General features: G+C 41.3%; 1 protein-coding gene and 1 non-coding gene across 4 annotated transcripts in view; both read right to left on the bottom strand.

Moving 5' to 3' along the window:
- LOC124390344 (neuronal PAS domain-containing protein 3) overlaps window positions 1-11,930 on the bottom strand; it is a 220,455-nt gene that overhangs the window by 192,496 nt on the left and 16,029 nt on the right. The window lies entirely within an intron of this gene.
- On the bottom strand, window positions 978-1,050 carry trnag-ccc. The gene has a single exon. It is a non-coding gene; the product is annotated as a tRNA-Gly (tRNA).

Below are 11,930 nucleotides of genomic sequence, written 5' to 3'. Positions count from 1 at the left end.
AATTATAACCCGAGCCAAGGTGAACGGCTCTCTCAGAGCATAAGGCAGGGGAGCTGTTCCACATCAGCACCGGCTTGTTTTATTCCCAGGCCCCACTGTTCAGACCAATTGCGTTTTGGCGTGAGAGCAGCAATCAGGGTCAGTGCGCAGGTCTCAAGCAAAGATATAGCGTTATCGATTTCACGGCAGTGGAGGGGGTGTGCGGCAGCTCGGAGCACTGCAGGCCCCTCTGCCTTCCTCCAATCAGAAAGCCAGGGGTCAGGGGTTGAGGGTCAAGCCTGTTTCACACCCGTCATGATGAATTGGACTTTGTTGGATTTGATCGCATGATACTCTGCATTTGAGAGGCAGGCCGCGGGGAGGCAATACACAACAGGTAAACATGCCTCCCTGCTGCGGCTGGGCAAGAAAACAAACACAACTCTCTATTTAGACTCTACAGCTCTGTCAAAAATCAGGCTTGTGAAACAAACAGCATTTACCTACTTTTGCAAACACTGCCTTTAAATACAGATGTAAAGATAATGCATGAATATGTTCTTTCATTTTGTGTTGCTGTGTTTTAAATGTGTAACCTCTTAAGAAAAGGTTCTCTGTGTTCAAAAATAAAATTAGATTTTGCATGATTTTCCACTAACCCCATCATGTTAGTCAATCACTTTTAACATTTGTAAAAAAATAAATAAATATTGTTTTGTACTTAAAGTCTCAGGGCTAATGTGCATAGGCTTGAATTTAAAAGCAATGCAAATGAATGCTTAAAGACAGAATTGTACAATAAGGCTGGAAGCTACATTAATAATAATATAATTATAATAATATAATAAACTTTCTTTCGGCTTCTCCCGTTAGGGGTCGCCACAGCGGATCCTCCGCACGTTTGATTTGGCACATGTTTTACGCTGGATGCCCTTCCTAACGCAACCCTCCCCAATTTATCCGGGCTTGGGACCGGCACTGAGAGTGGCTGGGGATGGTTCCCTGACCGGGAATCGAACCCGGGTCGCAGCGGTGGGAGCGCTGCATCTTAACCACTAGACCACCAGGGGACCATAATAATAATAATAATAATATAATCTGTAAATATGGCTATAAGTGATGGTTTATGTTATTTATTTAAAATCAACACAGGATAGCATACTCTTAAGCAAGCATTAAAAACGTTTAGGATTTAATAGAGGAATGTGAATGTCCTTGTTACTTGGTGAAGTAGAGATTGGTACTATGGCAGACAGACAGACAGACAGACAGACAGACAGACAGACAGACAGACAGACAGACAGATAGATAGATAGATAGATAGATTCAAACCATTAAAGATTTAAAAATATACTACATGGACAAAATTACTCAGATGTGCTACAATTAGATTTTTCTTTCACCTGAACTAGGAGACCCAAATCTGTTCCATAATGACACACAAAGTGAGCTCCTTGAAGATCTAGTGTACTTGGTTGGTGTGGAAGAGATTTAGTGGCCTACTACAACTCTGACCTCAATCCTACTGAAAACCTTTGGGATGAACTGGAATGATGACTGCACTCTGGACAATCAGTACCTGACTTGAAACATTTTTCCAGAAGAGTGGAAGTTATTATAACAGCAAATGGGGACAAAATGTGAACTGGGATGGTCAAAAAGCACACATGAATCTTATAGTCAGGTGTCCACAAACTTTTTTGTGGAGAGTATTTGCTCAGCATTTAAGATGTTGAGGTTTTCGTAAGATGTTGAAGTTTTTGTTGGGAGTGACGAGGATGGACAAGGTTAGAAATAAGTTTATTAGAGGGACAGCGCATGTAGGACGTTTTGGAGACAAGGTGAGGGAGGCAAGATTGAGATGGTTTGGACATGTGCAGAAGAGGGACATGGGGTATATGAGGATGGAGCCACCAAGAAGGAGGAAAAGAGGAAGACCAAGGAGGCGGTTTATGGATGTGGTGAGGGAAGACATGCAGGTAGTTGGTGTGAAAGAGGCAGATGTAGAGGACAGGGGGGAATGGAGATGGATGATCCGCTGTGGCGACCGCTAATGGGAGAACCCGAAAGAAAAAGAAAAAGATTTGTTCAGCATTTAGAAAAGATAGAAAAAATGTTTCACAATGAAAAGGAATAAAAATTAAGAATATGATACAAAAATAGTTTGTAATTTCCAGATTTCCAGTAACAAAAGACTAATAAGATAAAAGAGAAGGAGATGGCACACATAATGGTAATACTTCCTGGAATACTCTACTTTAAAACTTAATACATTAGGTGTCTAAAAAAAACAAGCAATACACATTTTCTGTATATTAAATAATGAACTACTGTATATTCCTAAAAATGTGCTGAAACATGTGCCAGTCACTCTAGAGTCTACACTTAACCATTTACCTCAAAACGATTACAATTATTTATAATATTATACAAGCTTGCATAGTTATAGAAATTCCCCAAAATACCAGGATCATTATCACTCCATGGGTGAATAGAGACTAAGCCCAGAATATTATTTTGAACAATAGACTTAAATCTCACTCAGGAGTTGCCCTTTCTATATAGCCAAAATTGTATATGCTGAGAGCCAGCTGTGTAGTAAATCAGCATTCGGCTGCACATTTTAGTGTATTAACTTTATGCACTGCTTTACTTTTCACTAAAAACAAGACAAATGGGTATCAATGGACCACTGAGCACAGACAAGCTAGACTAGATAATGTATATATCTTTGCTATACAGTGAAGTAAATTATGTGGGTTTTTTTTTTTTTTGCTGCTTCTCATTTCTATTTCTTACAAAAAAAGCTTTGCAACACTTTTCTCTAAAATGTTTGGACATAAATCATAATTGTGTAGCTTGTGAAATGTGCCGCTTTTCTTGCAAAAGCACATATTTAAGGTAGCTGAAGTGAGGTAAATGTGTTAAAGGGTGCTTGGAGAGTTTTGCAGATGAGTGCACTTTGGCACCGAGCAGTGGGTAAAGTGCCCAAAGGCGAGTAAGAAAACAGCCTTCCAGGAGCAACCTTCCAGAAAGAAACAAATGAACAATGCTCCAGCCAGCGGATCCTGTCGCACTCAGAAAAAAAGAGAGAGAAAAAACGTTGGACCTGGGACTGCTATAGCAACGCGTGATACAACACAGTGGTGTTTTATTCCCTCATCTCTCCAGCTCTCTGACACTATCATAGGCTCATGCTAACAACCTGAGAAGAGCCAAATCTACTGAATGTACAAGTTAATTAATGTTAAGCTAAGCTAATGCACATGCTAAGGTGGCTATAAATATGCAGATACAACCTGGCAGCTTTGGTTGTTCACATCAAGAATTGGAAAGTAGGATGGGGAACAGTTTCAGGAAGGGGCATTAGATCTTACCCTAGGATGGTTATTGTTTTTGCATATTTATTTTAGAAACTCCTGGGATTTCCGTGCACAGCAGTCTATAAGAAGGACACTGCCAAACATCTAGTAAGCAGCAAAAATTCCTTGTTGATGACAAGTCAAAGAAGAATGCACAAGGCCAAACCTAGAAGAATTCAAATAACCAGTCTATACAACCGCTGCGAGACAAAAAGCATCATAGTATGCACAGCACATCTAATCTAGGGGTGGTTAAGCTATAAAAGCAGATCACACCAGGTTCCACTTAAAAAAAAACAACAACAAATTGGACACTAACCGAAACTGGATCAAAATAATTGTCTGGTGTTTTATTTGTATTTATATTATTCCCATTTAAAGTGGGGTGATAGATAGATAGATAGATAGATAGATGGATGGATGGATGGATGGATGGATGGATGGATGGATGGATGGATGGATGGATGGATGGATGGATGGATGGATGGATGGATGGATGGATGGATAGATAGATAGATAGATAGATAGATAGATAGATAGATAGATAGACAGACAGACAGACAGACAGACAGACAGACATATTTAATTGAAAATGACAGTGAAGTTTTTTTAACTGTAAAATATCCAGACTCACTGTATGTGTGTGTGTGCAGCTTTTTACAGTCCACTAGTGGAGCTCTTATACAGGAGAGAAGAAATCGCTTTTCTTTCATGAAAGGCAGACCAAACTCCCCCAGCCAAATGCACAAAGCTTATATCCTTCTAAAGCTCTCTGGGAAAGAATCAGAGAAATGCATCATGGTGCCAGCCAATGAGCATCCAGCATCACACAAGGGCATTTTCTTGTTGCTACCTTTTTTTCACACAAGCACATGGGTTGTGGAACACCACTTACTGCAAAGCCGAGATGGATGAAAAGATAAAAATGTGTATGCAAAGGAAATATACAGCTAGCTCATGATCTAACCAGTGACCTTTTTTTTTTATAGCTGTAGCTGCAAGTGGTCTCTAACTGCAATGAATCCCCAGGTCCACTGCACAGATTCACTTTACTCGTCACCAATCGCTGAGGTCTGCTTGTACAAATGAACACACACTGCTCATAGGTAATTTATAGTCAGCCATGGGAGCTCCAAAATTGAGCCCCAGGCCCCCAAGCCTGAGATATGCAGTGCAGCATGAGCTCCAATTGCAGAGGAGGTCAGAGAAGGGAGGAAGGGACACGTGGAAGAGGAGTAGAGGGAAAGGAAGGTCACGCTTCATCAGGTTGCACCTTACAGAGGCCACGCATTTGCTAGCCAGTCTGGACATCGGAGAAATATGCTGTCAGTCCTCACCATCAGTCTAATCATTGCTGATTCCTTGGTGGAGAAAAAGAATGTAAATCAGCATAGCATCCTGCATGTTGGTTTTACTGACCTCTTAAACCGACACTAACCAGCATTTTGTACATTTTCTTCACACAATTACTTCAAGTAGACTTCATACAAACACTAAGTATATTAGTTGTTTCAAGCTGAGAATAGAGATCAATTCTTGGGCAGAAACGTGTACACAGAAGCTCGAAATGAATCATGCAATTATTTCCAATCTAGCAACGTTTTTAATCTTAATCCATGAGCTCATCTAAGTTGGATATCTTTTATGGCTGTGTCAAGCTTGCTTTCTATACTTTATATAATTACTCGCTTTTTAAAAAAAAAATTCAATCTTTTCTACAAAACTGTACATCACTGCATTCATGCTGCAGGTTTCCAGGCTGTGCTGCGGCTGCTCTCCCACTGGTCTTGCACTGTTCTCTGAGTGTAGGAGGAAGGCTCGCACTGTTGTTAACCTCTTATCAAACAGTTGCTAACACTCTAAATTGTTTCCCCCTCAGCTGAGACTTGGCAAGAACGCCTTTCATTCTTCCTTTCGCTCTTTCCATCTGCCTTCATGCAGCCTTCCCTCGGAGGCGGGAAGGGAAGAAAAAAAAAAACAGGTTGCGGCCAGAAACGCACGCCTGCGCTCTGCCTTATATAATTAATCAACTCGCCGTGAGGATATCGATAGACTGAACATCTAAAATTCTCCAGGCGAGCTTTCGCCTTAAAGCAAAAGAAGCCGAGCAGAGAGAGCGGCATGCGCCAGGATTGTCTCAGAGACTCGCTCGTCCTGCTGAGAGCAAGAAACAAAAAAGTGCAGGCGTTCGTTTATTCGGCAGACTCTCAGTGTTATACCTATAGCATCTCCATTCTTTATGCAAAATTGGAGAAAAAGATGCCAGCATAGGTGCATGAGAGTGCATATATTACGCACTTTAAGATCTAGCAACATGTGAAGTCTTCCTCGCTTTCCATCTGTCTCTCTCTCTCTCTCTCTCTCTCTATCTTTCTCTCATCCTCTGCCAGTTGGTGCTGTTTTGACAAAACACTGCTAATGAAACAGTAAGCATCCCACTGGTCCTACGCCTTCTTTCTGGGATAGCAAATTAATTTTTCCTCTGTACTGATTAAAAATTTACCTACCACATGCAGCGGAGCAACACTGAAATATGCAAATCTTTTCCTTTTTTCCCCCCACTCTACTTATCTCCAGATCAAATGTTGCGGAGATGTATACTTCAGAAGTAAAGCCTGTGTGCTGAGATGGAGAGAATTTTTATTTTACAGTGCAAATATCAGCACCTTTTCTCATATGTTTATCAAAGTGCAACATTTATATCAGAGAGGGCAGAGGACACAGTTGTGTGAAGTCAAATCAAGCACAACACATGGAAAGGGAGGGCATGCAATATCTATACACACACACACACACACACACACACACACACACACACACACACGTATATACACATACTCATACACACAATTTTAAATTGGCCTCAGAGAAGTGGATGGCAAAAAAGTGGATGACTCATCACAGTAAATCTGAAGTATGCCTGTTTTTAAATAATATTCCTGCGAAAATTCCCATGCAAGCATATTACAAACGGTGTCGACTGTAACTGTAATTAGAATCGTTCATACCTCTTTTACTGCACTGTCAAAATGGAGTGCACCGTATTAAAAAAACGGCCAACGTTCATAACATCGTGCTGAGCAATTAAGTGAACAATGCGAAAAAGATTTAAACCAGTTTCCAAAATCCTGGAGACACAGCTAAAAGACCCTAGATCCCATTAAAGTATTTCGGAAACGAAATTATGAAACAATGCTTCTTAAAGGGGGCACAAAAAAAAATAATGATTTCAATCACCTCCCTATTTGAACGTGGCACTCCGCTAATTAATTCTGTTGAAACGAGTCTAATTAAATTGGCCTAATACGAAGCAGCTGACTGCCATCTCTGCACGCAGACGTGGCGCTTGTAATAGTCAGGTTATCTGTGCAGTCCACAGCCACAGTGACAAGCTTAAGCCGTGTAAATACAGCCTCCTCGCACTCCTGCTCCGGCATCAACACGGCCGTACTGAGAGCATGCAATTCCCACAGCTTTACTCCCCTGGCCCTCCCCCCAATAAAAAAAAGGGTGAGCCAGAAGAAGCGGCCGTTCTCGTGCTGAGGGCCCATATTGTTCGTTTTGTTTAATTGATAGGGAAAAATAAATTTCAAGTCCCTCTTTTAGCACCTTCCTTTGGAATAGAGGACCCAATTAAGGGCTCTCAGACAAAGGGAGATTTGGAGTGGCAAAGCTCTCCTCTCTCTCCCCGAACACTTTCCCATGACAGAGCGGGAATTCCTTGACTCTGGAGTCACACAGACACAGAGAGCTCGAAGAGTCCGACCTTCTAAATAGAGAGAGAAAGTGTGTGTGTGTGTGTGTGTGTGTGTGTGTGTGTGTGTGTGTGTGAGAGAGAGAGAGAGAGAGAGAGAGAGAGAGAGAGAAAAACTGATAGAAACAGGAAACTAAATAAAATGATTTCCTGTGAGAAATAAAGTCGTGAGCAAGAAAGAAATACTATTTCATGAATGATCGATCACGCAAACACTTTTTCATGATTTTTCCAAAATCATGACACCTGTTAACGGCAGCATCTCCTGAATAAAATGCAAACTTCAGTCAAAATATACCAGCCAGCAAATTTAATTCAGTAAAACTTGAATTAACTTTCAAATAAAAAGCAAATATTAAAACTATATGGTAATTTAGATCAGTTTTTAAATGTGTAGAATTATAATATGGTCTTCTGAAAATATAACAAACTTAAGTGTATAGTAAACAGCTATCAAATCCAGACTTGCATATTTAATTCCATTCAGACACACAAACTAGCATTTAATATGGTAAGCTAATTATAGCTTATTGTACAAAAATATTGATTCATACTGTATGACTACTGTTTCTGTTGTACTTTTCCTCCTGGCTTAAAACATCTCTGACATCAGCAATCAAGGTCACAAAAGCCTAAGCTTCAAGGTCAAACAGGAAGGTTCAGTAATAGAAGCATTCAGTCAAACCTACTGAATAGGCAATACTGAGGATTATTATTAACCTCCTGCAAAAGCAGGCATCTGCGCTTTACTGTGGAAAACAAACTGTTCGTCCTTTCTTCCTTAAAGAATGCAGGAATGAAAGGAAATGTATAGCTACTAAAATTGTGAATGGGTATAAGTAAGGCAACAGTTTTAAGGCCGACCTAAAGGTTCTCCTTAGATCTGCGAATATCCTCTAAAATAAAATCCATAATGAAGTTTAAACAGGAGTAAAGTAAACTAAAGCAAAAAATAAAGGTGCCAGAGATATGATCAGAGAAGGGTACACATTTTTTCATCAATAAATTGAACGCCCTGCTTATATAATATATGTACTGTATTTAGGTCAAAAGTCTGTGTCTGTTTTGTGTCTAAAAGCTGAAGCTTGAAAAAACATAAGAAAATACATAATAAGCTTTTTAGGAATATTTTAAGAATATTACTTTTATTATGAAACAATTTGACAACCTTCTTTGACCCATACGTAGTGTATGCTAAATATGCATAATCAAGGACGGATTTTTTAAAAGGATCTTCAAAAAACTAAGCAGAGGCAGTGCAGGCTCAGTTCTGTGTCTCATGGGAAAGAGGTGTGTGAAGTGCTGTTTGTGTAGGCATAAAAAATAAAACTGTGTACTGGCTGGATGTGTGTGAAAGCAGGCTGAAATCAGTTCCCTTTGTCTCTGAATTATCTGAAAAGAGCGCAGCTAACTGAGGGCTGCGCCTCAGCTGAAACCCTGTTTGCACTGCCAGCCCGCCTCCGAATCAGCTCTTTCTGCTCCAGCTACTGACCCATTAAGTATATTGTGTACATATGCAAAAAGGGACACAGGCAGGTGTCCGGGCCTGGTGCAGCGCGAACACTACTGCTATGTGTTTCCCCTGTTCTGTTACTGAAGGACAGCAGAGGAGGAGAGACAGAGAGAAAGGTGGGGGATGGGGGGGATGACTAGAGAAAGAGTATCAGACAGAGAGACAGTGAAAGACACATACAGACAAGAAAAAGCAAGGATGCAGCACAGAAAATCAGAGCGAGTGAGTGAGGAAGTGAAATAAAAAGAATGAGACAAAGTAAAAAGAAAAAGTCAGTGAGGCAGGCAGAGGCAGACGAGGACGGGTGGCCGGTAAGGATCGTGTCCTCTAGCTGGCACTCTAATGCAGTTGCTTGTAAACCAGCAGTCTGATGGACGAGCGTCCTTCCTCGCTTGCTCTAATCAATTTATTTAGCAACTAAGATAAATATCCTGCACTGACATAGGGGGATTAGGGGGGGTTCACTGGTCCAACTACGAAACGCGCTGCTGAAGCAAGAGGGGCATTAACACAATACATGTCGTCCATTTCTCCTTGTGACTGACTGAGGCCAAGAATTTGAAGTTAAACTGAGGTGTACTGTATATGCAAATATTAGAGAAAGTGCTGATATAATGTGATCTAATAGCATACTGTACAGATAGGACCTTAAATTATTGTATAATACTCTGCTGGTTTTGGGAATAGCTTTGTCTCATTTGATATGTGAATTTTGTTCATTCCAAAGGGAAATTCATGAAATTTGGGGCATCCTGTATACATTTAGAGCGAGTCAGATGTAGTGTATTAATGCTCTATAAGGACAAAAGTAATGGTACACCAGATTTTCCCAGCCCTTTGTGGTTCTTTCTCAAACTGATATCGCAAAGCTGAAGACGCACATTAGTGTAGAGTGTCTTTGGATGCAGTAGCATGAAATTTTCCCTTCACTTGAACCTGGAGACCCAAACCGGTTGCAGCATGACAATGCACCTGTGCACAAAGCAAACTCCATGAAGATATGCTTTGCATGGGTTGGAGTGGACAATCTCTTGCAATATGAACACCTTTGTGATGAATGTGAATGCTGACTGCCCCCCAGGCCTTGTCATCTCACTTCACAATGACTTTAGTAACACCCTCGTGTCTCAATGAGCAGAAATCTCCACAAGCACACTCCAAAATCTAGTGGAACATCTTCCCAGAAGAGTGGAGGGAACTATAAGAGTGAATTGGGACTTAATGTGGATATATTGGACATTATTAGCACTCAGTGGTCACAGTTTACATTGCCAGCAAATGCCTGGGGTTTAGGTTTTAGCTGAAAAGCCAACACACAAAGAGACACCACCACAACCACCACATAGAAAACCGATTGCGCAGTTCTTAGAAAGAAAGTTAAGGAAGGAAGGGAGAAGTCTAAGGAAGTAAACTTGGCCACGCTCTGTGGGTGGGAAGGATGTCATACTGTCTTTCCCCTGTCAATCACAGCAAAACTAGTCCATCTTGAGCATCTATGAGCTTGTGCATGTGAATTGCTTTCCTCTGAGTGTGGTTTACTGCTTTGTGAGGCCTCATGAGAAGCGGTTTACAAGATATGCCTGGCTCGCTTTACATGTCTGCTAAAGTTGTAAAGTGTCTTCACATGTGTTAGCCCTTCCCCAGGTGGTAGTTGTTATATGACCGGACAAAGAGTTCGCTCGTGGGTGGGGAATGGCCGCTGAGCCCTGGTTTTCAATGATTTAATGATCTGAGGCAATCGGTCATTTTTTTTTAGTGTTTAATCTGAAATGGAGCTTTATTTAAAAAAGCCAGGTTCTGCATACCACATAATTTAAAGTACACAATTCGGGATGCGGCTGTCACCACCCTCAAGTAAAGACTATATTCAGTGTAGTCCACACCCTCGGCAAGAGGAATACTGAGTGTTTGTCACTGACACCAAGTCCAATGCTGCGTCAGCCTCCTGGTGTGCATCAAACGCAAGGTGGTGTTTGCACCATGCCTGACATGACCCATGAAACCAAATGAGTTGTGACAAAAGGGAATGACTTTAAGAGAACCGCTATAATCATTTATAGTAGCTTCTAATGCGTATAAACACAGCAATCAGAAATACAGGACCAGTGACATTAGCTTAACTCCAATATATCCAGATCCTGTCACCAGAACAATGCTTCATCAGTTGCTAGAAAAAAAAAACACCATCAGCGCATAACGCAAACCTGCCTTTCCTCCCACTCTGAGGTGAGTCATTTGCCGTGCAGCGAGCTTCTCCCCAGCTGGGAGCTGGAGAGTCTTCAGCTGTCGGTTTGATTGCTCTTGCCTGAGGCATTAGGTTCAATCCACCATGTCGCACCTCAGTAGTTCTGCATAGACGGCTGAAATCTGACTCAATTTACCGTGGGGATTTGTTAACTTCTACATACATTTAGCCGTGAACTTGGTCAGCTCAAATTGATAAACCTGTTGCCCAAACAGTAGTGTGCACTTTTATAGAGCAGGATTTCTGAAAGAGTCGCTTCTCTCATCCCATCTTTCTCTCTCACTGTATCTTTCTGTCAAATTCCTGCTAAATTGTTGTGTAGTCTTGGTTTGGTGTGTTTCTTTCCTTTCCTTCTCTAGCAAGAAATTAGGACGTAAAGTTTCATTAGCGAGACGAGAGGAAGAAATCGGAACGTTATTAACCCACTGGAGAGTGTGGTCATGCAGTGGCCCCTCCAGCCACAAAAAGCCAATATCAATCTCCCAGCAGTGATGAATTCCTATTTCAACTCTTAAATGATAGATTTTGTTTTTTTATAAAAAATAATAAATACGGTGAGGAAAGGGCAGAAATAGGAAAACACGCTGAAACCCAAGAGGGGAGCAGAAAAACAGTTATTTAAATGTAAATAAATAGGAAGTTTATCTTCTCTGTCCCTCTTAAAGTTTGGCTGCTTTATCTTGGAGCTCCTGTGGTTTTTCTCTCTGCAGCAGCTCAGTCTATTACGCAGTGTGTGCTGCAGGTCATGGTGGATGGTGCTGGGGCGGTCGTCCACAGCCTAGTCCTGCCTGCCGGAATTAATGTGGTTGAAGACCAGGCTGGCAGCGGCATTGCTATCAGCTTCAGACCATTACCACATGTCATTTGTCATTATGTAGGATACCACAATACGCCAACATTTAATTTTCTGCTGTACTTTATCGGTAGTGAGACTTTCCCTCTGTCTCTGTCTCTTTCTTTTTCTCTTCCTCTCTCTCTGGTCCATTGTCTTTGACCTATCTACATAAAACCCAGGAAGACGGATGGTAGCAGAAGCTCTGTTCCTGACAGGCCTGAGTCCGCTGACAGCCTCAGTGC

Source organism: Silurus meridionalis, chromosome 8, assembly GCF_014805685.1.
Source record: "Silurus meridionalis isolate SWU-2019-XX chromosome 8, ASM1480568v1, whole genome shotgun sequence".
NCBI classification, from domain to species: Eukaryota; Metazoa; Chordata; class Actinopteri; order Siluriformes; family Siluridae; genus Silurus; species Silurus meridionalis.
This window is presented reverse-complemented; position numbering and strand designations above follow the sequence as displayed.